The sequence below is a fragment of the Leopardus geoffroyi genome, chromosome D4, assembly GCF_018350155.1.
Source record: "Leopardus geoffroyi isolate Oge1 chromosome D4, O.geoffroyi_Oge1_pat1.0, whole genome shotgun sequence".
Lineage (NCBI taxonomy): Eukaryota > Metazoa > Chordata > Mammalia > Carnivora > Felidae > Leopardus > Leopardus geoffroyi.
Genome location: NC_059342.1, coordinates 10643413 through 10670144, shown reverse-complemented (window position 1 = coordinate 10670144; position 26732 = coordinate 10643413). Strand labels below are relative to the sequence as shown.

The 26732-nt window shown below is 46.6% G+C and overlaps 1 protein-coding gene across 5 annotated transcripts in view; it reads left to right on the top strand.

Moving 5' to 3' along the window:
* Positions 1 to 10842: 10842 nt before the first annotated feature.
* The window catches only part of KANK1 (KN motif and ankyrin repeat domains 1), a 209952-nt gene continuing 194062 nt past the window's right edge, over positions 10843 to 26732 (top strand). For 3 of the 5 annotated variants that reach the window (XR_006710263.1, XM_045469012.1, XM_045469011.1), the window contains exon 1: positions 10845 to 10964. The gene's annotated coding sequence lies outside the window, so the exon portion shown is untranslated. Of the gene's footprint in view, positions 10965 to 26732 lie in introns of all 5 variants that reach the window. The other 2 variants (XM_045469022.1, XM_045469020.1) reach the window with 1 other exon arrangement.

Genomic DNA, 26732 nt, shown 5'->3' with positions numbered 1-26732 from the left:
GGGGAACAAAACATACTTAAAATGAATAGATTATCCAGAATAAATAAAGGAAGGAAGGAAGGTCTTTCATTTCATTCATTCTGAAATGTCATATGCTTCACTGACTTTTTCTAACGTCAAAAGTAAATATTTGTTTGGTTTCTTACTTTCTTCCTTTCTTTTTTAAGATTTTACTTTTAAGTAATCTCTATACCCAATGTGGGGTTCGAACTCACGACCCCAAGATCAACAGTCGTGTCCTCCTCTCACTGAGCCAGCCAGGTGCCCCTTGCTTAGGCTTCATAGGGAGGAATGGGCCCCTACTTGGGCAGTGAAAATTCTTCCATCCTGACCGGGTTTATCTCTCTTCTAAGTTAAAAGCATCTTCTGTTTCCAGAGTGCTTGTCGTTTCTAGAAATTTCTGATACATCTCCTCTGGTTGAAAAATAAACGTATGTGATAACATGTGTAAAATGTTCATTAAGAAGAAACAACTCTCGGGGCGCCTGGGTGGCTCAGTCGGTTGAGCGGCCGACTTCGGCTCAGGTCATGATCTCGCGGTCCGTGAGTTCGAGCCCCGCGTCGGGCTCTGTGCTGAAAGCTCAGAGCCTGGAGCCTGTTTCCGATTCTGTGTCTCCCTCTGTCTGACCCTCCCCCGTTCATGCTCTGTCTCTCTCTGTCTCAAAAATAAATAAACATTAAAAATTTTTTTTTTTTTTTTTTAAAAAGAAGAAACAACTCTCGGGGCCCCTGGGTGGCTCAGTCAGTGAAGTGTCTGACTTTGGCTCAGGTCATGATCTCATGGTTCATGGGTTTGAGCCCCGCGTGGGGCTCTGTGCTAACAGCTCAGAGCCTGGATCCTGCTTGGGATTCTGTGTCTCCCTCTCTCTCTGCCCCTCCCCTGCTTGCACTCTCTGTCCCTGTCAAAAATAAATAAACATTAAAAAAACTAAAGAAAAATAAAAAATAAAATAAATAAACAGTAAAAAGAAAAAAAGAAGAAGAAGAAGAAGAAACAACAGCTCTCAGGGTGCCTGCGTGGCTCATTTGGTTAAGTGGCTAACTCTTGATTTCGGCTCAGGTCACGATCTCATGGTTTGTGAGTTCGAGCCCCGCGTCAGGCTTTGCACTGACATTGCATAGCCCATTTGGAATTCTCTGTCTCCCTCTCTCCCTGTGCCTCCCCTGCTCACAATCTCTCTCTCTTTCTCTGTCTCATTATGCACCAAAGACTGTTGTAAGTGCCAGGACACCTCAGTGAACAAAACAGACCCAGATATGGACGGTGGTGACTGCTATGGGAAGGGAGAGTCAGGGAGGGAAGACGGGGCTAAGTAAAAGTGGAGTGATCATGTCAAGTAGCCCAGTATCAGCGGGCCTCCCTGGAGAGGTGACATTTGGGAAAAGGAGGTACTGGAAGGAACCGTGCTGATCTGGGGGATGGCAAGAGGATGATCAAACAGAAAAGACCTAAGGCAGAAGCATGCTGGGAGTGTTTCAAGAGCAGCAGGGAGGCCAGTGTAGCGGGAGTGGAGGGAGGGGAGAGGGGAGGAAGAGAGATGCCCCAGCCACTGTTACTGTCTTCGTCATGATGAAAGACTCCAGGAACCTAACTGTGAATTGGAGTCTTAGTTTATTCATTCCGTGCCGGCGGGGTCATCCTCAAGTCCCCACCCGCCTGGAGTGATGGCTCTTAGCTTGTAAAGCCGGGTTAGGATAGGGACTGATCCCACAAAACTGTCACTGGGGGAATCAGTACAGCTTGGTGAAGATGTGTGTGCCTGGATGACATATCTGAGCTCATGGGCTGATTTCTGTCCTCGATAGATGGATGCCCTCGGGCGGGGTTGCTGAACCTCTCTGTGCTTCAAGTTCCATCTCCGAAATGACCGAAAGGAGGCCACAAAAAGTGCCTCCCTCCAAGCTGTGAGGGTTGCAGGAGGAAGTCCATGTAAAACCTTAATACAGTGCTCATGGCACATAGATGATACTAAGTGAATACTGTGATCGTGTCTTGAAAAGTATAGTCAGGGGCTTAGGTATTTTGAAATATGTATTTCAAGGTATACTCAAAATGTACGTTCAACAACCAAAACATGCTTTTAAGCAAAAATGTCTTCTTATTGTTATTAATAGTTGTGTAGCTAACTTCCGAGATTATCCTTCATGATCCTGTCTCAGTATTCGGACCTGTGTACGGTCCCCTCCTCCACCATATCGTGGTTGGCCTATGTGACCATAGAATATGGCGGAAGTGATGATATGTCACTTTAAAGATTAGATTGTAAAAGGCCTTGCAGCTATGATCTTGGTCTTTCTCTCCCTCTCAATCATCAGTTGCTCTGGGGAAGCCAGCTGTCATGTCACGAACAGCCCTATGGAGAGCCACTCCCTATGGAGAGGTGCTCCCCAGGGACAGGTCTACATGACCAGGAACTGAGTCCTTTTGACAACGGCCATGTGAGTCAGAGCCATCTTGGAAGTGGACCCACCAGCTGTGGTCAAGCCTTCATTTGACAGCTGTCCTCGCAGACATTTTGACCGCAACTTCATGACACACTCTGAGCCAGAACCATCCAGCTAAGCAGCTCCCAGCTTCCTGAGCCACAGAAACCGGGTGAGACGATAAATGTTTGTTGTCCCAAGCTTCTACATTTTGGGATAATTTATTTATGCAGCAGTATATAACTAATACAATAGTTTATATATATTTTAAGTTAACTTTTGATTATAAAGGATTGACTGGGCCTAAACTCATTTCTACCATGTTTGATCGTTATTTTTTTTTAATGTTTCTTTATTTATTTTTAAATTTTTTTTTCAACGTTGATTTATTTTTGGGACAGAGAGAGACAGAGCATGAACGGGGGAGGGGCAGAGAGAGAGGGAGACACAGAATCGGAAACAGGCTCCAGGCTCTGAGCCATCAGCCCAGAGCCCGACGTGGGGCTCGAACTCACGGACCGCGAGATCGTGACCTGGCTGAAGTCGGACGCTTAACTGACTGTGCCACCCAGGCGCCCCTCTTTATTTATTTTGAGAGAGAAGAGAGAGAGTGTGCATGAGCAGGAGGAAGACAGACAGAGAGAATCCCAAGCAGGTTCTGTGCTGTCATTGTGTTGCCTGACATGGGGCTCGAACTCACAAACTGAGATCATGAGCTGAGCGGAAATCAAGAGTTGGACACTTAACCAACTGAGCCACCCGGGCGCCTCAATCATGTTTGATCTTTAAAGATCACCATGGCTCTTTGGTAGTCTACAAACATTTATTTTTTTTACATAGTTGTTGCCAGTATATATCAATGTGCATGCACTGCTTGGTATTTTGATGTTCCTTCCTCCTTAGAATCATTGCATGTGTCCCAAAAGACTACAATATTCTTAACATTTTTCCTGGCTCTATGGCATTCTTCACTAGTGCTGTGTCACATCATCTCAAATCATACCTATTATAAGACATTTGAGTTACTTCCAGTTTTCAAAATAAGCAGCACCATAAAAATAGTGCCCGGGACATTGAGGAGGGCACTTGTTGGGATGAGCCCTGGGTGTTGCATGTAAGTGATGAATCATGGGAATCTACCCCCAAAGCCAAGAGCACACTGTGTGTGCCCTGTATGTTAGCTAACTTAACAATCAATTACATATATTATTTAAAAAAATCGTGCCCATGACCTGAGCAGTGTCCTGAGAGTTCAATAGACTAGGTCCCTGTGCTTAGGTACGTGAAAGCCTGAAAGACCGACCACACGGAGGGGACAAGTCAGCCAAGGCACACAGACTACCACAGACAGCAAGCCCTTGCATTGATTAGGTAAGTGAAGTGCCCTTTAGGCTGACCCGAGACAGAAGGTGCAAAGGAATTGGGTTAGCTTCTTTGTTAGGATAATAATAATAGCTTTCTAGAGTTCTCTGTGTTTCCTGGAGAGAAACAGGAAGGACAGTAAATAAGAAAACCTTAGGGAAAAAAAATCCTTGCCTTGGCTTCAAGTCTCAAAGCAGGATTTCAGGGAGGGTATCCCTGAACTAGAGCCATTGTCCCCCAACTCTGTGTGACTGCCTCCCCTCCCTTTCCCGCCCCCTCCCCAGCATTCTCCTCCCCTCCTCTGGCTGGGCTTTGTCAGACTCCACCATTGTGGCCGGAAGAAACAAGTTGACTAAGCCCTTCTTTGTTGAACCTTACTGCCATGTTACACATACCAGGAATCTTTTGAATAAGGCATTCGTTAAAAGGCTCTTATGTAACCAGATCCCTTCCAGCAAGAGCCACCATTTTTCCAACTCGGTCGGTTCTGGTGCTCAGCGTTTGACTTTCCCAACCTTCCTGACCAGGTTTGGACCACCAGGTCAGGAAGTCATCTTTGACCTTTACAAGATAATTCCCGATTAAAGGAAGCTGCTCTTCATGTCACAAGGAACATTCAGCACGACCAGCTCTAAGACCTCATCAGGTTCACGCCCATCCATCTGTTGAACTAGATGCAGCCCTGCCAGTGCAGGGAAAGTGAATGCTTCTTTAGTGACAAGACCGAGGTTGGATTGACATCAGTGTTCCTTACTGGGTTTCAGCTGTGCTAAGCCTCCACTGAATGTGGGGCAGCCTCCTTCCCAACCCACCCCCCACCCCCATGCCCCTGGAGACCACAGAAGATGCCCTCCCTGTTCAGCTGTGTTCAGAGAACCTTCATGTTTATCCTCCATTGAAGGTCTGTTTGATGAAAAGTTACCGAGGCTCAAAGGACCGCCGGGTTGTTTCGAAAACTACCAGGTTAGAGAATGGTGCTGTGAGGTTGAGGTCAAAAGATCACCGGGGCAGGGGCTCCTTGCCAAGGGAGAAAATGCTTCAGTGACAATGACTCAGTGCGAAGTTATCACCAATACGATGAAAACAAAAACAAACAAAACAAAATACCTCCAACACAATGCACACACTGGGCTAGCTGAAAGTGATGGGTGGTGAATTCTGGCTCAGCAGCTCTGCGACCTGGGTTCGAATCCTCCCTCCACCGCTAAGCATTGTGGCTTCTGGTACGTACTTGACCCTCCCTGAAGCTCTGTCTTCATTTCTGCAATGTGAATAATCGTCATGACGAGCTCGCGGGACAATGAGGCTCTCAGTAAGTGTTATCAATTATTAACGTTCTATTGTTTTAATTATAATGATAATTCATGCCTCTTTCAAGCCAGAGCCTTTTATGTGACAGTGAATTTTTTTTTTAACGTTTATTTATTTATTTTTTTGAGACAGAGAGAGACAGAGCATGAACGGGGGAGGATCAGAGAGAGGGAGACACAGAATCCGAAACAGGCTCCAGGCTCTGAGCTGTCAGCACAAAGCCCGACGCGGGGCTCGAACTCACAGACTGCGAGATCATGACCTGAGCCGAAGTCGGCCGCTTAACCGACTGAGCCACCCAGGCGCCCCTGTGACAGTGAATTTTGTACACGTGTTAACTCCTCTAAACTACAGGTAGTTTCTTGGGATTCTTCGTCTCTGTGTCCTTTATAAAGCTTAACCCAGTGCTTTGGGCACAATAGGTCCCCGATAAATATTTGTTAAATAAGTAAATGTCCTAAATATAGTGGGTTTGCAGGGACAAGCTTGTATATATAATCCCTCTACTTAGGAATCTCTGAGAATGTCATGTACCTTTTGAGTACTGTATTAATATTTTATGTTAGTAACAATGATACATTGATGATTATAATTATGAGTAAAAATTATTCTTAGCTCAAATATCCTGAACTAGGCTTATATCCTTCAACAATATGTAAAACGTATTCATACAGTGTTTCAGCCTCATGCAGACTAAACCCTACTTTGCAAAATAACTAAAGCAAATGAATCAGTGAGTCCTTTACCTTTGAGATGCTCGTTTTCAGGAACCAGAAGTGTGGGGCTATCTGGTTATAGGATGAAATAAATTAGGTCCTCTTTTCTTTGTAGATTTAGGTAGTAACTGTATGTTTTCTGATGCAGTCAGCAACTCGATTATTTTACATTAATTTCTAAGCTGTGTAATGGTTCTAAGTCAGTGACAAATGAAAGGGTGAAGTCTGAGTTGTGAGCTTGGGATTTGGAAAGAAGCCAGAGCCAGCAATGTGGGCCGTTCCCTTCTGCTGCTATATTTTAGCTTTCTCCGGTGACGGAGGTCGAAGTGCTATTTTGGAAGAGGGAACCACAGAGCCACTGGCGGTGAGTCAGGGACTAGGGTTTTGTAATATTAATAAATGTTATTCAGAAAGAAGACTCCTTAGCAGCAGTTAAGACCCGAGCAGGGGTGAGGAACACATAGCTTCCCTTAGTAAAATCTAGAACCTCTGAGGTCGGCCTTGGGAAAAGATCTACATGGGTGGATCCAGCTGTCTCAACTTCACAGTCCCCCACCCTGTGCCTCAGTTTACCTTTTCTTTGAGAGAGTCTCACTTGTGTCCAGGCTTGCACTGCACACCCACGCTCCGTCACACACACACATATGGACACGCACACACACACACACACACACACACACACACACACATTCTTACCACCAGGACTTCTCTTTAATGCTCTGGCGTGAAAACAGACAAAACCCTTTCCCTCACATCTATAAAATATTTGAGAATAACAAAAACTTTAAAACCATCTCAACGATAAGAGTGGTATACACCTATTGTAAAAAAAAAAAAAAATGCAATGAAGAAGAATGTGAGAAAGGAAATAACTCCCAGGGCCTGCCCCAATTCTAACGTGTCCCAAAGGACTAGTATGACTTTGGCGACCTCTTGCCTGCCTGTCTTCCTTGCTCTTTCCTGATTCATCTCCGTGCTGCCGTGTACCTTATTGGGCTCGAATGCATGGGACATTCAGGGTCCCAGATTCCTACCTGCAGCATACCCAAGGCCCAGTCTGGTCCAACTCACTCTGTGAGATTTGATTCTCACTGCCCCTCCAGGTTGGTATTATTTCCATTGAACAGACAAGGAGCTTGAGGCTCAGGGAGGTAAACCAGTTGGCAGTTGCTACTTGCACAAAATCCCTAATATGTGGCAGATGACTAATTATGTGACATGAAAGTCCACTATGCAGATGGTCTGACGGGGTATATATCCCAGAACCAGGCCAGATGACCTTTAACTGCGAAGCTTCTGTAACTTACGGTCATGTGCATTATTAATGTCCTAGATAGCTTTTTTAACGTTTGTTTATTTTTCAGAGAGAGAGAGAGAGAGAGAGCATGTGCCTGTGCAAACAGAGGAGGGGCAGACAGCGAGGGGGACAGAGGATCTGAATTGGCCCCGTGTTGAGAGCAAAGAGCCCGATGCAGGGCTTGAACCCATGAACCATGAGATGATGACCTGAACCAAAGGCGGACGCTTAACTGACTGAACCACCCAGGTGCCCCTTTGTACTAGATGGTTTAACTGAACCTGAAGGAATGGGCACAGAAGCATTGGTTTTGATGGGAAAGGAGGAAGTTCTAAACCTGGGGATGCTGCCAGGAAGTCCTCATCATGACCCCAAGTGCAGAGCGCAGGCCGCGTGATGTCATTGGGTGATAGCAAATAAATAGATGTGCGTTTGAAAAGGCCCTGCAGGAAATAAGCCACAATCTGAGCAGTGACCATATGCAGGTGACGGAGCCATAAGTGATTGTTAATTTTTATTTATCCTTTTTATATTTTCCCAAAGTTTATATCTTTTTAAAATTTTTTTAATGTTTATTTATTTTTTGGAGAGAGGAGAGAGACAGAGCACTAGTGGGGGGAGGGCAGAGAAAGAGGGAGGCACAGAATCCAAAGCAGGTTCCAGGTTCTGAGCTGTCAGCACAGAGCCTGATGCGGGGCTTGAACCCGTGAACAGTGAGATCATGACCTGAGCCAAAGTCGAATGCTCAACCGACTGAGCCACCCAGGCGCCCCACCCGAAGTTTATTTCTGATAATGGGCATGCATTACTTTTACAGTCTGAAAACCTGTGAAGTATTAGCTTATAACATAACTGTTAGCTCATGTCATGTTGTAAAAACATCTCTATCAAATTAAAAACATATGTGTTTCAAAGGACACTCTCAGGAAAGTGAAAAGACAACTCACAGAATGGGAGAAAATATTTACCAATCATCTGTCTCATAAAGAACGACTATTACTTATTAGATATAAGCAAAGACCACTTGCAACTCAATAAAATGAGGGACCCCTGGGTGGCTCAGTCGGTTAAGCATCAGACTTCAGTTCAGGTCATGATCTCTCAGCTTGTGAGTCTGAGCCCCGCGTCAGGCTGTGTGCTGACAGTTTGGAGCCTGGAGCCTGCTCCGGATTCTGGGTCTCCCTCTCGGCCCTTCCCCCATGCTCTCTCTCAAAACAATAAATAAACATTAAAAAAAAAAAAAAAACCATAAAAAGATACATAACCCAATGTAAAAATGGGCAAAGGATTTGAGTTGACATTTCTCCAGGGCAGATATGCAGATGGCCAAAAGGGATATGAAAAGATGCTCCACATCATTAGTCATTTGGGAAATGCAAATTAAAACCAATCCACCCCCATTAGAATATATATATAATAATAAAAATAACAACTATGGGCAAGGGTTTGGAGACATTAGAACTCTTATAATGGGAATGTAAATAGTACAGCCACTTGGGAAAAGTTTGTTAGTTCCTGGAAAAGTTAATCATAGAGTTACCAAATAGCTAAGAAGTTTCTCTCCTCTCCTCGATCACAGGGCAGCATAGAGCCAAAAGGTGGAAACAATCCAAAATGTCAATGGTAAATGGATAAATAAGGTGTGGGCGTATCCATACAATGGAATATCATTCAGCTATAAAAAGGAATAAAGTTTTTTTTAATGTTTATTTATTTTTGAGAGAGAGGAGAGAAAGAGCATGAACAGGGGAGGGGCAGAGAGAGAAGGAGACACAGAATCCAAAGCAGGCTGCAGGCTCTGAGCTGTCAGCACAAAGCCTGATGTGGGGCTCGAACTCAGGAACCATGAGATCATGACCTGAGCTGAAGTCAGATGGCCAACCGACTGAGCCACCCAGGCACCCCGAAAAGGAATAAAGTATTGATAAAAGCTATAGCATGAATGAACTCTGCAAATATTAGGTAAACTTTAGGAAGCCACACACAAAGGTTACATATTGTATGTTTCTATTTGTATCCAGAAATACCCAGAATAGGCAAATTCACAGAGACAGAAAGTAGAGTAGTGGTTGATTGGGGATCAGTGTCGGGGACACTGAGGAGTGACTGCCCAGTGTGGGGGTTCTTATTGGAATAATCAAAGTGTTCTGGAATTAGTGGCAATGGTTGCTTAACTTTGAATATGTTCAAATCACCATATTGTAAACTTTAACTTTTATGGTATGTTGGTTGCATCGCAACGGGTAAATGACTAAAAATGAAGTGAAATTTCAAATAGACACCCACCAAAAAGATTCAGAACCTGCCATCCTTTTGATCGGTTCGGTTTGACAACGTTTGAGGGTTTATGAAAGGTATTTACGGACTAAACGTAATGAAGGGAAAACAAAGGGTAGAGAGCGCCGTGTGTATGCAGCGCCCCCACTTGTCCCCCAGGTGACGAGGATTCTTTTCATAGAATTATGGACGTTAGGCAGAGAGAGGGTGGAGAAGATCTCCTGAACCCATTCACCCCATTCTACAGGTGAAGAAACTGAGGCCCAGAAGAAGGAAAGGCCACCTGATGAGCTGCAGGGGTGCTGATGAGATTTAATAGGCAGGGCCATCACTTTCAGGAATTAGCAGGTGCGCTGTGCCCGAACACATAGAGAGGCGCTGATTTCACAGCTTCTTCGCCCCAGAGGCCCGCATTTCGTCTTTTGAGGTTTGATGATTTCTCACTTTTACCCGCTTAGAAAAATACCCGTAACAAGTGTAGGGCTCCGCTGGGTGTATGCTCTGCTGAGGAGCTCAGGGGGGAGGGCCCTACCCCCGTTAAAAGCCCTGACTGGGGAGCTGGCATTAATGCCTGTGTGTGTGTGCATGTGTGTTTTGTGTTAGTAACACTTGGTTTCCTTAAAGTTGGCCCTCCAGTCCTGTTTGTTCAAACCATTTTCATTTGAAAGACTGGAGTCACGGTCTCTCTCGCACCCACCGCGACGGCTCTGAAATGAGCGTCTGACTTCCTGGTGGGCCCTCAGCCCCCGAGGCAGGCACTGCGCCTTCTCTGGAGTCCTCCGAACACACGCGCGCTTCTGGACACGCGTGTTTCTTTTCCACCGAGGACTCTGCCCCGCAGTCGAGCCGGGGCGAACGCACGGAGGACGCAGGGCCGGTCGTGGGCTCGGCGGCGGGAGGTTCCTGGTCGCCCCGGGGACTCACGCACCTGCGGGAAGCGAGAGCCCCGCACGCTCACGGGGGGCCAGAAAACAACCCGCAGGCGCCCGAGCAAGGTCTGGGCGGAGGGGTGGGAGGGTGTTAGCCGGGATCCCTCCCCGTCGGAGACTGTAGGTGGGAACCGACTCAAGTTTCACTGCGGGTGGAACCTTCGCGGCCTCGGGGAGAAGAGCAAACAGCCGTGGGCGGCAGGTGCGTGCCGGGCGGCGGGAGCTCCCCCGCACGCCGCTCGCCGGACAGGGGCCGGCGGGCAGGGGTGAGGCGGAGGTGCGCGAAGGTGCCTCGTGGGCCGAGTGGAGTGGCCGCGGCGCGCAGGCGCACTGGGGCCCGCCCGCCGGCCGGGTCCCGGGGTACAAAGAAGCGCCGCGCAGGGCAGGGGTCCCCGGCGGTCTCCGGAGCCGCCCGGGGCTCCCTCCCGCCCCGCGCCGGGACGCAGCCGCCGTCGCTTCCCGCCTGGGGACGGAGGCTGGCCGGCCTCCCGCGACTCCTCCGTCCCTGTGGCGGCTGCAGTCCGTTTCGGGGTTTAATTCTGGCGCTTGCTCGCCGGCGCCGGCTCCGCCCTCCGCGCCCCGCCCCCTCCTCCGAGGTCCGGGAGCCGCGGCCGGCCGGGCGCCGCAGGTTGGGGAGCGCGCCTGGAGGTGAGTGAGCCGGCGCTGCGCGGGGCCCGGTGCCGGGCCGGGTGGGCGAGGGGGGTGCGGGCCCTGACCCCCGCGGCGGCCCCGCAAACTTGGCGCGCGCCCCGGGGCGCCTGGCGGCGGCGGCGGCGGCGGGGGCGGAGGGCAGCCCCGCGGGCTCGCGCTCGCCCTGCCTCCCCCTGCGGCCCTGGGGCGGGCCTAGGGACGGGGTCCGAGAGGGTGGCTGGGGCTGCGCGGCCGCCCGGCTTTGGCGCGCGCTGCGGCCGCGGTGGGGGGGGTGGGGGGGCTCGGCCGGTCGAGGCAGCGGGGAAGTCCGGGTCGGAGACGGGAGGGTGCGGACGAACGGCGCTGGGGTACCCTCGGGTCCTGTGCGAGCCCGGGACTGGGTGCAGGACCCTCCCCGCGGCGTCAGCGGGTGAAGTTCGCGGTTCCGCTCCGCAGGGGGAGTGGCGGTGGACCCCTTTCTCTGTGTATCCCAGAGCGGCAGGTGGTCTCAGCCGCGCTCAGCCGACTCCGAGATGGCTCCGGCCGGGGTCGGAGGGGTCGGGAGGTGGGGGAAGGGCGGGAGAGCCCGGGGCCTCCGGGGCCTTCGGGGCCGGACCCTGGTCAGCGCGGCGCGGGCTCCTGGGCGATCCGGGGCGTCAGGTCAGGGAGGGTGCGAGCGGAGTTGGTCCCCGACGCCCCCTCTCCCCGGCCGCTTGAGCAAACCCGCGCATCCTGCGCTCTGGGCAGCCACCACCCCTTGCCCACTCTCCCCCGCACCCCCCATCTGGGTTCCCGGGGAACTTGGGGAGACAGCTCCTGGTGGTGGGTGTCCTGCGGGTTAGTGGGAGCCGCGCTGCCCCGGGGTGATGGGTGACGGCTTGGGCCGAGTTAGCGTTAAAAACAATCTGTGGCGTCCCCCAGCGCTCGCTGCCTGCACCTCCTCTCTACGAGGTTCGTCTCGTCGGATTAATTAATGAAATCTATCTGCAGGAGAACCCAACGAACAAGGAGGGGTAATCCTCCAAACGTGTAATTGTGCAGTTTCTCGTCCCGCCTCCATTCCGCCCCCCCCCCCCTCCTCGCACCTCTGAGTTGGATGGAAATCAGGACCTCTTTCGTCTTTTTTTAAATTTTTTTTTTTCAACATTTATTTATTTTTGGGACAGAGAGAGACAGAGCATGAACGGGGGAGGGGCAGAGAGAGAGGGAGACACAGAATCGGAAACAGGCTCCAGGCTCTGAGCCATCAGCCCAGAGCCCGACGCGGGGCTCGAACTCACGGACCGCGAGATCGTGACCTGGCTGAAGTCGGACGCTTAACCGACTGCGCCACCCAGGCGCCCCTCTTTCGTCTTTTTTTAATTCACGGGTTTAGTCAGTTTGATTCTTAGGTGGTGCTTAGCTGTGCATCTGCTAATTGCGCCTTTCATCCAACCTTCTCTAGTAAAAAGTGGGGCACTCCCACGTTTTAGTTATTTAAAAAAAAATCGGGATCTAATAGGCCATAAATACACTCTTTTAAAAAAAAAATGTACAGTTCCGTGGTTTTTAGTATATTCACCAAGTTCTACCGTTATCACTAATTCCAGAACAGTTTTCATCACCCCCCAGAGAAACCCCATCCCCATGAGCACTTTTCATTTCACCCTCCCTCAGCCTCCCTCTCTCCTGTTAAGGTGAGGTTTTCCCAAGGTAGAGATTGAATTAGAAACTTGGGTTCTTTTTTAAGTTCATAGATTTGGGGCTGTTCGTAGTAGGGGCTGTCTTGTGGTGGGATTAGTGTCTAAAGATGCAGGAGAGCCTCAGGCCATTGGCGGAATGGTGGCCTCCTTTGAAGACACACTGGAGGGATGCGTTTTTCCCCCTGGGGGCACAAGGATGCTTGAGCGCACTTTGTGAAACTCCAGTTGAGGCCCCACCTCAGCAAAAGTGAGTTCTGTCTATGTGTGTGTTTTGGGGGGAAAGGTGATAGAACAAAAGAGGAGTGCAGTTTTAAAAATAGTTTTCTTTTAAATCATCTGAATTGGCCCCAAGGAAAGAAACCACAGGCAAATGGCCCCTGGAATCGATACAGTCAAGACTTGGGTTCATTTTGTGATGTCAGCATTTACAAATAGTTTCATGAGCTGATGTGCTCTTGTGTTAACCACCTAGTTCGGAGGAGGAGCGGAGGGGGTGTAGTGGGAGAAAAATCAAGGCAATGGGGAGGGGGCAGGAGCAAAGCTAAAAGGGGCAGTGCATTTGGCAGCTGAGGCCTGTAGGGTGAGCAGCTTCAGAAGCCGCGAGGGGAGATGGGAGATGTCCGGGAAAATCGCAGACTTGTCCCTCGGGCATTTGTTGGATTATTTGTGCATGTTTTAAAAATCGCATTTCAGGGAGCAGAGGTGAAGCTGTCTAAGCTACCCAGCAGCCTCCCCACTTCTCTTCTGCCCTGCAGTCAAACCAAGAAGTCAGGTTGGTTTCAAATGTTGGGGGACATTTTATGATTCTTTTGCACCTTGCATGTTGCATGTGTGGCTCGGCTTAATGCCAATTGTTGAAGGAATCGTTAAACTGTCACATACCAATTTGGTGAATTTTCACAGTGAACCTAAACCTAGAATGCACACTGAGATCAAGAGAGAGTGTTGCCATATTGTGGGGGACTCCTACTCTGTTCAGGTCATGTTTTTCTTCCCAGGGTACCCACTGTTGCCACTACAGATCAGTTTTGCCTGTTGTCACGCTCTCTATGCATGGTATCATCTAATATGTTGTTTTTTGTTGTTGTTGTTTGTTTTTAATCTGTCTTCTTTCAAAATGATGTTGGTGAGTTTTACTGATGTTGCAAGTGGCTGTAATTCACTCATCTTTGCTGTGCAATATTCCATCGTGATTATACCCCAAATTACTTACCCGTCCTGGGATTGATGGGTGTTTTGGTAGTTTCCAGATTCTGTCTATGGCCCGTAGCCTGGCTGTGAACGTTTTAGCACATGTACACATTGGTTTGAGTGTATACTTAGAATTGTTGAGTTCTAAACTGTTAAGTTTAGCAGACCCTGCTGAACAGAAGCCCAAGCGATCGTATGGTTTGTATTTCCACTAGCAGTGTGTGAGAGTTCTGTCCTGTTGTAAATTGCAAAAGCAGTAAATCTACAGAGAGTTTTGCAAATGGACAAAAGGTGACCCGTGTTTACCCCGTTCCAGGAGCTGGATTATTTCAGCTGTGTTTCCTTCCAGTGCATTTCCATGTCTGCTCGATTTTGTATTTTCTCTTAAAGTATATCTCCATGTTGCTTTAGTCTCCATGACTTTCTAATTCCTGAACACATCCACAACCCCATGGACAGGTTTCTAGTTAATAATCCCCCCATAACTGGCAATGATTGTTAATTTTTTGGACTTGTACTCGTATATATTACTGCAGAAATCATCTTTATACATATAGTTTCCCCCCCCCCCCCCCCCTTTTGGATTATTTCACAAACTAGAGGCTTTTTTTTTTCATGGCTGTGGATACATGTAGTTCACCTACTACCTGCAGAATCGAGCTGTCCTTGAATCTAGTACACAGTTGATGAGAGAAATCTTTAAATTACTAATACATTACCTACAAAAAGGTATCTCATTGGTTTGTAATGTAATTCTCAAAGTAATGGTGACTTTGATCCTGATAACCTTATTCAATAGTGTAAATGCAACTATTGTTGTAATTTCATTGGCCAGTCACGTACAATTTTTCTTTATATGATGCTTTTTGCAAAGGTACTGAGCTAGGAGTTTTAGGGGATACGAGAGGAATCATCCCATTAAGTAGCTGGTTGTCCAGAAATTCTATGTAAGAATTGAAAACACTAGGCAGAATCCTTCTAGGAAACACAGGAGTGTTTAGTTCACTTAACAAATAGTGAATGCTTCTATGAGCTCTGAGTCAAGAGATCTTTTTTGCCTGGATGATTAGGATTGGCTTTCCTGAAAGGTACTACTTGAGCTGAGCTTTAAGGGAACCTTAGAAATTGACAAGGGAGCAGATATCTCTGAAGAAAATACCACCAAGCCATTTGAAGAAGAGAGATTAACAGGGCACAGGCCGTTCTGGACAGTGGGGATGATGCTGGTCTCCTACCATTCTTTCTCTGGAAGATCATGAAAATTGGTGAAATAATATAAAGGCAGAAAAAAAGATTAGAGCTTTTTGGGAAAAAAACTTAAAATTTTTTTGTTTAAGAGAGAGAGAGAGAGAGAGAGAGTGAGTTGGGGAGAGGCAGAGAGAGAGAGGGAGATAAAGAATCTGAAGCAGGCTCCAGGTTCCGGAGCCTGTCCGCACAGAGCCGGGTGTAGGGCTTGAACCCACGGACCACAAAATCATCACCTGCGCCAAAGTCAGGTGCGTAACCAACTAAGCCAGCCACCCAGGTGCCCCTGGGAGAATATATTTTTACTTTAAAGTCCGTATCATGGGGTTCGATTGTGAACACGTGTCACAGATATTTTTGTCCAGTGAGCATTTCTTTGCCTGATTGATGGCTCTTCCCTCCTCTTGGCTCTCAAAATGCAGCAAAAATTGCTCTGAGGTGAAGACCACTCCACCAACTTGCACATAGAATAAGCCAGTATCCATTTACCTTTAGTAAAAATTATGTTTCTATTTTCTGCAAGGCCCTAGTGGGGAAAGTCAGACGCTTAGACCCTCCCAGAGTTCATGGCAAGTGGGGAGATAGAAAGATACAGAGTTGTAGTAGGAGGGCAGAAGGGTGGCATTTTCTGATACTCATGGCTCATTCTGGTGGCGTAAGGGGTGGAAAGACAGCCAAGCTGGCTCAGCAGTTATAAGCCGCTGGACAAAGAGTATAATCTCAAGGTGCCATTCACCTGAGTGACCTCACTCTGTGACCTAAGCATGTGACTGACCTGTTAAGCACTACCAGACTGCCTTGCTTATTCAAAAGCTGTGGCCTGCATTGCAATGCCCTTTGCTTTACTCCCCACCTGTATTCATTTTTCAAGGCCCAGTCTCCTTCAATATCCTACAGACCTCTCCGCTGTGTGGCCTTTGGCACAGTTACTGAACCTCTCTGTGTTTCAGTTTCCCGTCCATAAGAAGGGGGTAATAAAAGCCCTCCCCTCGTGTGGTTATTTGAAGATTAAATGAGTTAAAAACCTTACCGAGCATTTGGAAAGCTACCTGGTACACTGTGAAGACTAAACACATTTGCTGTCGTTTTAGTTTTTCATACCTTTCTGAAGTTATATTTGTACATAAAATAATGCAGACAACGAAGACATTTAAAATGAAAACAAAAACCCTTCACTCTTGGGTGCCTGTTCAGCTCCAGTCTCCGGTGTTCCTGTTAAGTCCTGTTTTTAGTTCTTTTGGTGATTGTTGTGTAGCAAATTACCTTAAACAATTATTTTAATGGTGTTTGGGATTCCGTGGGTTATAGAGTCAGGCAGGGCTTGGCTGCTGCTTGTGGTGTTGATGGAGGTCTCTGTGTGGCACTCCACTGGCAAATTGGCTGGTCTGGAGGGTCCAGGGAGGTTTTGCTCCAATGCCCCAGGCCTTGGCCAGGATGGCCAGGAGACCAGGCTCGGTGTTGACTGTTGGCCAGAGTATTACTACACATGGGGACTTCAGCATGGTGGCCCCAGGTAGTCGGACTGGTGGCCTAGCCACCAGCTTCCTTCATGTATTAATCAACGTTCCTCGGAGAAACTGAACAAATAGGATGTGCATATATTTCTTTAAAAAAAGATATATTTTAAGGAGTTTGGCTGACAGGATTATGGGAGCTGCTGAGGCCAAAATCTGCAGTGTGGACCAGCAGACTGGAGACCCAGAAGAGCAGGTGGTGCAGATGAAGACCAAAGCAGTCTATTGGAGAATGCTCTCCTGTTTGGGGAAGCTGATCTTTTTGTTCCATTCAGGCCATCAACTGATTGGGTGTGGCCCACCCACGTTATAGAGAGCAGTCTGCTTTACCTAATGTTCACTGATTAAAACATTAATCTCATCTAAAAATACTCTCCAGATGGACAAATGCAATTAACTTGAGCTAGAATGCCTCAAGAGAACCAGTTGGAAGCTACCTAGCCTTAGAAGTTACATGACTTTCCTTTCACCAAACTGTATCCATTGGATCAGTCAGAAGCCTGCTCAGACTGGAAGGGGAGGAAACATGAATGTGCCACTCGATGGGAAGAGTGTTGACAAATTTGGAACCTTTTTAAACTGCCACAATCTACACGTGATTTCAACAAATTTGAAAAAAGGGAATTAATAATACCCCTTACCTCTCTTCTCTTTGTCTTCCCTCTGCCTCCCAATTTTATTAGATATTCCCTAATTTTTATCTAGTGATTTTTAGTTCTTTTTTTCCATTTACCTTTATGATTTTAAATAAAGCGTTCCATACTTGACAAGGCCATGGAGAAATGGAAAACTAAGGTTTGTTGAATGTGTGTGTGTGTGTGTGTATGTGTGTGTGTGTGTATTTCAGCAATGGAAAAGAACAGAACTGTCGAGGAGGAAGGCCTAACAGTGGGGCTCTTATTAAAACACTCCAGGCACTAGACGTGTGAATTGCTCGTCAGCGTGTCCCCCGGTGAGCATAGCAGGTGACCTAATCCAACTGTTTTTATTTTCTAGCTTTGGCCTTTAAACTCTGATACCTGTTTGCCTTTTTCTTCCTTGAGCTTTATGTTTAAAGTCTGAATGATGAAAGCAAATGATATTCTCACTGATGAAGAATCTTGAAACATGTACATGGTTGAGTTGTGTGTTTGTGTACGGATATACAGACCAGAAAAACCTATTAGAACTAAATATCCTCATGCTTTTTTCATTACAGAGGCAATCAGTTAATTGGGAACAGTTATGTATTTCTGGTAATGTCAGGAACCCTGTAGCTCTGTTGGAAGTTGTTTTCTTCTTTTTTTTTTTTTTTTAATTAGTTAATGGAATTGAGCAATGGGGCTTAGTTTAACACTCAGAAGACATACTAATCCCTTTTTATAATTACCTGGTCCCCAGAGAAGCACTCAGGAACTTCTATTGTTGAGGGTTCACATTTATTGTGTGTTGCAGATAAAACTCCTTTTTTATATAGTTTTTGGCTTGATTATAGGTAAGAATGTAAATGTGTGGATGCCTGCATTACATTTTTTGCTAAATTTGTTTTGCTTCCTGTTGGTAATTCTGACTGGTTTCACCCATTGACCTTGGGGAAAATATGAAAAAATAATTAGAGTAAGGGTAGAAATGAAGCTGACTTCACCCTCCCTCTTTCTCTCTCCCTCTCCCTCCCTTCTTCCTCCTTCTCTCCCTCCCATTTCTCTACCCCCTCCTCCTCGTCAACAGAACTGCTCTCTGCTATAAAAATAACTACGTAACCCCCGCTTGTTCTATAAATAAAATAAAATAAAATAAAAATAAAATAAAGGGGCGCCTGGCTGGCTCAGTCCATTGGGCATCGGCTCAGGTCATGATCTCACAGTTGGTGAGTTCGATCCCTGCATTGGGCTCTGTGCCTAGAGTCTGCTTCAGATACTGTATCTCCCTCTCTCTGCCTCCCCCATGTGCGCGCTCTCTGTCTCTCTAGATGAATTAAATAAAATAAAAACAGCTTAAGAGCAGCCCTTTTTAGGGGTGGTGATTGTCTGTATTATATGATGCTCTTTGCCACTTGGCTGCCAAATACTTGCTCATTTCCCTTTCCCCAAACAGAGCCACGGACCCAAGCCTCTCATCTTGGTATCCCATGGCTTTCAAGTCCCTACTCATGGCCCTGGAGTATCCATCTAATATCAAAGACTCCTTTGGTCAGTGTTTGGACTTCAATACATGGACTCACAGAGTGTGTCCTCTGTGTCTGGCTTGTTTCACTGCATGTTGTGTTCGTAAGATTGATCCGCGTTGTGTTGTGTGGCTATGGATTGTTCTTTTCGTGGTTTCATTGTGTTCTCTCGTGTGCCTATACCACTGTTGAATCCGTCCTCCTGGAGACGTGCGTTGGGTCATTTGTTTCCACTTCAGGACCAGCATGGACAGTGCTGTCGTGAACAGATTTGTGCATGTGTTCTGGTGAACGTATGTATACATTTCTGTCGGATGCACGTCTGGGAGTGGGGTTGCTGGGCTGCATAATTCTGTAGTGGAGATTGCCGGGATGGTTGTATTCATTTATGTGCCCAGCAGTTGTGAGTTCTAGTTGTTCTAAAGCTTCTTCTTCTCCATTGTCTTATTTTAGCCAGTTGTAAATATGCATTATTGAATCCCCCAGACTAGTAAGGTGAGCACCTCAAAAAAAGCGCTCATAGGATTTTATGTTACAGCATAGTGAGAGAGAAGAGATTAGGCGAGTTACAGAATTCATCTAGAGGGGCTCCTCGGTGGCTCAGTCATTTAAGCATCCGACTTTGGCTCAGGTCACGATCTCTCAGTTCATGGGTTCGAGCCCGGCGTTGGGCTCTGTGTGGACAGCCTGGAGCCTGCTTCAGAATTCTGTGTCTCCCTCTCTTCCTGCCCCTCCCCCACTCAGCCTCCCTCTCGCTCACTCACTCGCTCGTTCTCTGTGTCTCAAAAATAAACATTAAAAAAAAATTCACCTAGAGATTTCGTGTCCACTTTTTAACTGCTCTAGCTGTTCTGTTTCTCCGTGCTATAAAATTCGGTTCTCTTGGGATTTTTCTCTTTTAATTTGGTAGGAGATGCAGGTCAAGGGATTCACTATTAATAGAAGTAAACAAAACTTTACGAATAAACTCTGCAGGAGAATTAAGGCATTCAGTATATTTGAAGACCGAGATTTTGCTCACCTCATGATAGCCTTCGAACTTTTCTGGTTAAGTTGAGCTACTGATGTCTGCCACTGACCACGACATATTTGTAGGAGAATTCTGGAGTTGGCCGGGAATTAAATTTCCACAAGGAAAAGCAAAAGAAAACTTGAGCTCTTGGTGCAGAATTTTTAAAGGTAACAAAAAAAAAAGAAAGGGGTTGTCAACCCAGGGAGACATTGGATATTGTGTAACGTCAGTGGCATGCTAAGTTGTTGCCATTTCTTTAGAAAAACACAACGAGTTCCTTTTGATGAAAGGTAACATGTGATTTGATGTGCTAGACTTTGTTGCGATTTACTTCTTGTTGGCCTTTTGAAACTTCATCCCTCAGCCTCTACTCAAGGTGCCTGTTTTATCTTTTCCATTGTTTCTTTGTGAGGATTGTGTCCTTAGGAATGCAGCGCCCCCCCCCTTTGTAGTTATTCAGTGCAAATGTTTTCTCCTTTTAAGTATCACGGGGTGGGGGGTGTTGCTGGTCCGGGGGTAGGCACTATTTGTCTTCAGGACCTTTAAGGTATTTGAGACTGTGTGGCATCTTGGTGGCAAGATGAAATCCTGGGTGGCTTAGCCTGAGTGTCTTTGGGAAACCCAGGCTTCTGACCTTGAGAGCTGAGTAAGACTTCTCTGCCTCCAGAGACCCCCCTCCCCGCCCCCCCCCCCACTTTGATCTCCTTTCAGAGTTAACAGTTCAAGAGTCAGGGGGGAGTTGACTCAATCCAGATCTGGGAGAGGAGGTCAGGCCAGCAATGATTGGAGTTTACTTCCTACAACTCCGTTTTTTAATCGAGGCAAGGTTTTAGTAACAGTTGGGAGAAGCAGTGCAAGTATTCACTGCTATGGAAGTTGCTGTATATTGTTTAAAAAAAATTTGTTTTTTTTTTTTTTTTTTAAGTTGAGGGAATTCCAGACTAATCCTCTCATGAAGTCATGTGAACTTGTGTTCTGATAGGTTTTCGTTGGGGGGAAGGGATGGGAGAATTGTTGGCGGTGCTGAGAATGACCGAGGTATGGGTGAGTGGGAGGCACTGGCCAGAGGAACAGCGGGGGCTTGTTAGGGAGTGATCAAATAGAAGGGGACTGGCTAGCTTGTGCTTTGTGGGCATTCAGAAATATTCGCGGCATGCATATGCATCATTATATCCCTAACATCCTAAGGCCGCCAGATCTGCACGAAGGTCTGAAAGGTGTCAGTGGATCGGGCATCACCATGGTTTAGGTACTCGCTGTGTGGTAACTTTTTTATCCTTTACTCAATCAAGAATTCTGTTTCCATCCGCTGAAGTTGAAACATTTGGGTTGAAAAGAGATTTGTCGTAACAAGATTTGAGACACACACACCCCACTGCCAGGCATGCATCTGAGTCCGAGTCCCGTTTTGTTCCCTACAGCCTTCTGTGTGTGTGTGTGTGTGTGTGTGTGTGTGTGTGTGAACTTGGAGCCATGAGGGTACTCGTAAGTTACTCTTCCCAAGTTCAATGGACTCTGTTTTGTCAGAAGTGTTATTTTTTTAATTCAGTTCCCATTTGTTTGTGGCTCTTGGGGCAATGTGATCTCGTCAGTATGAAAACAAAGCAGCAACTTCAACACTATATACAAATCAGAAGTGTAGGTACTGGCACAAGAACAGACACTCAGATGAATGAAACAGAGAACCCAGAAGTGGACCCACAAACGTATGGCCAACTAATCTTTGACAAAGCGGGAAGGAATATCCAATGGAATAAAGACAGTCTCTTCAGCAAGTGGTGCTGGGAAAACTGGGCAGCGACATGCAGAAAAATGAACATGGACCACTTTCATACACCAGACACAAAAAGAAACTCAAAATGGATGAAAGACCTCAATGTAAGAAAGGAAGCCATCAAAATCCTCGAGGAGAAAGTGGGCAAAAACCTCTTTAACCTTGGCCACAGCAAGTTCTTACTCAACACGTCTCCAGAGACAAGGGAAACAAAAGCAAAAATGAACTATTGGGACCTCATCAAAATAAAAAGCTTCTGCACAAAGCAGGAAATAATCAACAAAACTAAAAGGCAACTGACAGAATGGGAGAAGATATTTGCAAATTGACATACCAGATAAAGGGTTAGTATCCAAAAATCTACAAAGAACTTACTAAACTCAACACCCAAAAAACAAATAATCCAGTGAAGAAATGGGCAAAAGACATGAATAGACACTTCTCCAAAGAAGACATCCAGATGGCCAACCGACACATGAAAAAATGCTCAACATCACTCATCATCAGGGAAATGCAAATCAAAACCACCATGAGATACCACCTCACGCCTGTCAGAATGGCTAACATGAACAACTCAGGCAACAACAGATGTTGGCGAGGATGAGGAGAAAGAGGATCTCTTTTGCATGGTTGGTGGGAATGCAGGCTGGTGCATCCACTCTGGAAAACAGTATGGAGGTTTCTCAAAAAACTAAAAATAGAACTGCGCTATGACCCAGCAATTGTACTACTAGGCATTTATCCAAGGGATACAGGGACACCTGCACCCCCATGTTTGTAGCAGCACTATCAACAATAGCCATGTTATGGAAAGAGCCAATGGATGAATGGATAAAGAAAATGTGATATATACATACAGTGGAGTATTACTCAGCGATCGAAAAGAATGCAATCTTGCCATTTGCAACTACGTGGATGGAACCCGGAGGGCATTATGCTAAGTGAAATTAGAGAAAGACAAAAATCATACGACTTCACTCATAGGACTTTAAGGGACAAAACAGGTGAACATAAGGGAAGGGCAACAAAAATAATATAAAAACAGGGAGGGGGACAAAACAAAAGAGACTCATAAATATGGAGAACAAGCTGAGGGTTGCTGGAGGGGTTGTGGGAGGGGGGATGGGATAAATGGGTAAGGGCCACTAAGGAGTCTACTCCTGAAATCACTGTTGCACTACATGCTAACTAATTTGGATGGAAATTTTAAAAACTAAAAAATAAAGTTAAAAAAAAATTGGAAGTGTAGAATAGGGCAGGACCAAGGTACGGGAAAAAGGCAGTAGCAAATGGAAGAAAGAGGTGAGGTGCCCGAAGACCTCCTCCTGTCCCCTCACTTGTGGGGAAAAGACTCAAATGTTTAGGCGGCAGGACACAACTTTCCATGCATTATTTGTCCCTTTCTTTCCGGGAGAGTTGTATTTAATAGAGAAAGTGAATGGTCTCTCGTTGCTTGTTTTTTAGGTTTATTTTAGCCAACCTCCGGAAAGGAGAGGCTACTGTTGGGGATAATCATGAGAAACCAGGGGAACCTGATGGGAAGACCTTCGTTTTCCTTTAATGAAATCCCTTATGCTCATAAAGTTCTTGCACACCTTCCAGAGAACAGTATTGCCCACTCAGAATCGGTGCTCCGGCATCTGGGCTCGGTTCTGCCTGCTGCTGGGAAGGGCGGCCAGAGGTTTACCTCTTGAAGTCAGGGGTGAATAAGAAGCTTGAGATCTCTGAACCAGCCCAGAACCAGTAAATAAAGCAGCTTTACTACAATGGGGAAAAAAAGTCCCTCTTTTCTGTCCATCACCTTTGCGAGCAAGAGGAGGAAATACTGCTTAAGGGCTTGACGTGTATATAGTTGATGAATCATTTTCTTGGGAACTTGCTCTTTCCAAGAAAAAGTGTTGTGAACCTTGGGCGTCACATCCAGTTTGACCAAATAATGGTGCTCACCTGTTTATCTGATCTGAGTCCTGACCTCAAGCTGTTGTTCACAGTTGATGTCCATTTTAGCCTGGGTTCCAGGCTGGCTAGGGGTGCAGAATCCGTGGAAAATGTGCCTCATTCTCACTAGCTCCCTTCCTGTCCTTGACCCTCCATGGCCCAGGACAGCCTTTTCTTTCTCACTTTCTTCCCTGGTTTTGACCTTTATTTTTGGACTGGTGAGGTTAAATGGGTCTGATTCAATACAGGGCAGTGGTCAAGAGCCTGGGCTCTGGAGTCTCAATTAGATGTTTATTTTTGAGAGAGAGACCACATGGGTGGGGGAGGAGCAGAGAGAGGAGGACACAGAATCTGAAACAGGATCCACACTCTGAGCTGTCAGCACAGAGCCCGATGCGGGGCTCAAACCGACAAACCTTGAGATCTTGACCTGAGCAGAAGTCAGATGCTCAATCGACTAAGCCACCCAGTCGCCCCTAGAGTCTCAGTTCTTAAGCTTCCTGTCAGGTGTATATTTCCTTTGCCTCCGTGGGTCTGAAAAGAAACAATATAATTCTGCCCTGGTGTTGAAGTGTATGTAGCTTGGTGGGGAGGGGAGGAAGTGGGGAGGGTAGATAAGGGAAGAAACGTCTAGGATATGGTATTAACTGACTGTAACCCCCCCCCCCCCCCCGCCCCGGAATAACATCTCAAAAAAGCCATCCTGTTTGCTTATGGCCAGAGGAGCAGAGAAAGGGCCATTGTGGCAAACAGTGGATCAAAGAAGAACCCCGGGAACAAGTAAAAGGGAGAGACCCGGATCCCGCAGGAGCCCCCAACTCTGAGAAGTGCCACCACCCTTCTCTCTCTGCAGGGTCTTGCAGGATTGTGGCCAAGCCAGAGCATGTGTCTCTGCCTGTGACTTGGGGGTGAGGAGAGGTACAGGGCAGAGGAGCCCGGATGATCAGCAAGGTAGTAGCCTTGTGAGCCAGGCTGAGCTTTGTTAAAATCTGGATCACTCGAGAAGCCTGTTGCCCTGCCTGCTGCCACAGCCAGGGAAACTTTTGCAGCTCGTTTAGGATAACGGGATTCTGGGTAATTGCTGTTGGTCACTGAGGTTGGGGTGCTTGTGTCTGGAGGCACCGGGAAAGCAACACATGAGATCCGGTCCTGGGACCCCAGGTTGGCGCTGCGTGCATCGCTTCTGGGAAGTAACTCCCTACGGATGCTGCTTACGCAGAGCGGTGCTGGAAGCATGTTCTGGGACTACTAAGGGCTGGTGGTGCAAACCACACGCCATTTATAATCATGCTTCTAGGATGGAATGCATAAATACACTTGATAAACACACATAAATGCGCCCACTACTGGTTGTTAAATTGGTGATCGATTGTATCTGAAGACAGCGTGAATGAAGATAGTAATGAAGGGGAATGAAGTTAGTAACATTGTGTTGAGAGTCCCAGGCCTGTGCAAAGGCTGGGTCCGTTGAGTTAACTAGTGAACTTTTCCTTCTTCTTTTTTTTTTTTTTTAATTTTGTAATGTTTATTTTTGAGAGAGAGACAGAGTGTGAACAGGGGAGGGAGAAGAAGGAGGGGGAGACACAATGGGAAGCAGGCTCCAGGCTCTGAGCTGTTAGCACAGAGCCCGATGTGGGGCACGAACCCACCGACCGTGAGATTGACCTGAGCTGAAGGTGGAAGCTTAACTGACTAAAACACCCAGGTGCCCCTACTAGTTAACTTTTCTTAAATCAGGTGACTATATGGAGCCCAGACGATTGGGTTTTTTTCTCACAGCAACGTGTACTGTTTTGCCTGTTCTTGTGTTCATTAAAATCAAGAACTTTGATTTAGCAGTACAAGGAAGAGGGGAAAGATAAGTCATAAGGTAGACGATATTTGTCATATCCAACAAGCAGCTTGTCCGGAATGTGTCAGGAGCAGCTACAAATCAACAAGAAAAACAAAACCTAGTTTTAAAAATGAGCAGAAGGGCATTCTGTGTCAGTGGTCATCAGGAAAATGCACGTTAGGGGTGCCTGGGTGGCTCAGTCAGTTGAGCGTCCAACTTTGGCTCAGGTCACGATCTCACGGTTCGTGGGTTCGAGCCCCGCGTTGGGCTCTGTGTGGACAGCTCGGTGCCTGGAGCCTGCTTTGGATTCTTTGTCTCCCTCTCTCTCTGCTCCTCCCCCACTCATGCTGTGTCTCTCTTTGTCTCAAAAATAAATATGAAAAAAAATTAAAAAAGAAAAACAAAACAACCCCCCCCCCCAAAACCCTGATAGCCAAATCTTAATGGAGGTATGGAAGAGCTCAAACTCTCAAGAACTTCTGATAGAAGTGCAAATTGGTTTGACCACTTTGGACCTACTGGAAAGCTAGACAAAGACATGTTCTGTGACTCAGTAATTATATTCCTAGATACATATGCCCACCAGGAATGAGTGCAGCTGTGCACCAGAAGCACTTGCAAAAGGTTCATAATAGAAGGATAGTAATATAAGAGAAACTGTCCAAATGCCCATGGACAGGTAGATAAATCGTGGCACGGTTATGTAATAAAATATTACACAGCAATGAAAATGAATAAATGACTGCTATACAGAACAACATGACGAATGTTGATACATTATATTGAGTAATTAAAAAAAATTTTTTAACATTGATTTTTGAGGGAGAGAGAGACAGTGTGAGTTGGGGAGGGGCAGAGAGAGAGGGAGACCCAGAATCCGAAGCAGGCTCCAGGCTCTGAGCTGTCAGCACAGAGCCTGATGTGGGGCTCGAACCCATGAGCTATGAGATCATGAGTTGAGCTGAAGTCAGATGCTTAGCTGACTGAGCCACCCAGGCGCCCCTATACTGAGTAACTTCGTTACTATATTGAATAAAGGAAGCCATAAATGTACACATTGTGTGATTGCTTTTATATGAAGAGGCAAAATCGATGCTGAATAGAAGAATAGGGCAGGGGGGGAGGTGCATGGGGAGGTACTGACTAGGGAAGGACAGCGGGGGCTTCTGGGATCCTGATGATGCCTACCTTGATGTGTGGTTGTTGATGACATGAATGTGTTCATTTGTAAGAATTCATCATGATTAATATTTAAGGTTTATAATTTTACTGTATGCGGGTTAGTCCTTCATTGTAAAAGCTCCCTGAGATCTAACACTTATAAATTAAAAAAAAAAAAAACACAAGATTTACAGCAAACCAGCTAGGCTTATTGGCTACAAAGAGAGAAACTCACTTAAACTGGCTTAAAGCAGCATCAGCAGTAAGGAGTTTGTTGGAGGGAACCCAGTAA